Source organism: Aplysia californica, unplaced genomic scaffold (genome assembly GCF_000002075.1).
Source record: "Aplysia californica isolate F4 #8 unplaced genomic scaffold, AplCal3.0 scaffold00441, whole genome shotgun sequence".
NCBI classification, from domain to species: domain Eukaryota; kingdom Metazoa; phylum Mollusca; class Gastropoda; order Aplysiida; family Aplysiidae; genus Aplysia; species Aplysia californica.
Genome location: NW_004797711.1, coordinates 599707 through 600833, shown reverse-complemented (window position 1 = coordinate 600833; position 1127 = coordinate 599707).

Genomic DNA, 1127 nt, shown 5'->3' with positions numbered 1-1127 from the left:
TGTTTAGAGAAATGTGACAAGTTGTATGTGCTCTGTACTTTGTTTAGAGAAATGTGACAAGTTGTATGTGCTCTGTACTTTGTTTAGAGAAATGTGACGTTACAAAATTTTGAGTATCACAGCATGGTTACGATTTTTCGAAGGCAGTTCTTTGAATGTCTTGTGAACGACTCCAAATAATCTCACGATTTTGATATATAGAGCAGATAGAACATTTGGTTTCTGGTTCCGACCTCGTGGTCTCAGTGTCTCAAAACTGCCGAAAATGTCAAATACGTCCTTGTCATTCTAAGGTATCATTTTATTGATTTGAGCCAATGTCTTTGAGCCAGTGTCTTTGAGCCAGTGTCTTGGAGCCAGTGTCTTGGAGCCAGTGTCTTGGAGCCAGTGTCTTGGAGCCAGTGTCTTGGAGCCAGTGTCTTTGAGCCAATGTCTTTGAGCCAGTGTCTTTGAGCCAGTGTCTTGGAGCCAGTGTCTTGGAGCCAGTGTCTTGGAGCCAGTGTGTTTATGTCTTTAGTAGTGGGTTTTTTCTCTTGTTTCATGAACTTTTTTTTTTTTTTTGTTCGTTGTTGATTTCCGAGATGTCAAAAGCCAAGTCTTTGAATTGTGTTTTTGCTCGCGGTATCTATTTTTAAAAATTGTCATTTTGTGTTTTTTCCTTTGAGCCTTGGTGCCAGTAGCAGCGCTTGTGGTGTAGCCGGACTCCAGAACAACATAACTTTTGCTGAAGGGAGCGTAAAACATAACAGACAGCGTTTGTATAGCGCAAATCCCCGCTCAACAGCAAGCTCTATGCGCTTCACATTCTATACTATTACCCCAGCAGACCTGAGAGCATTCTGAAAGAACCTCAACTTCCTGGGAAGCGTACAGTGCAAGCGGCCATTTATAGGCGCTAAAACACTAACATACTGACGAGATCTTGGGTGAAGTGAGGAAAATTCGAGTAAAGTGCCTTTCCCAAGGACACAACGTCGGGCGCGTGGCTCGAACCCCCAAACCGGTAGCCTAACTTCTAGAACACCGACAACCTCACGATTACAAGTCCGGTAGCCTAACCTCTAGACCAGCGAGGCCACAGGTGTGCAGAGTAAGCGTGACAGAGACAAGACTTACCACCAGCGCCT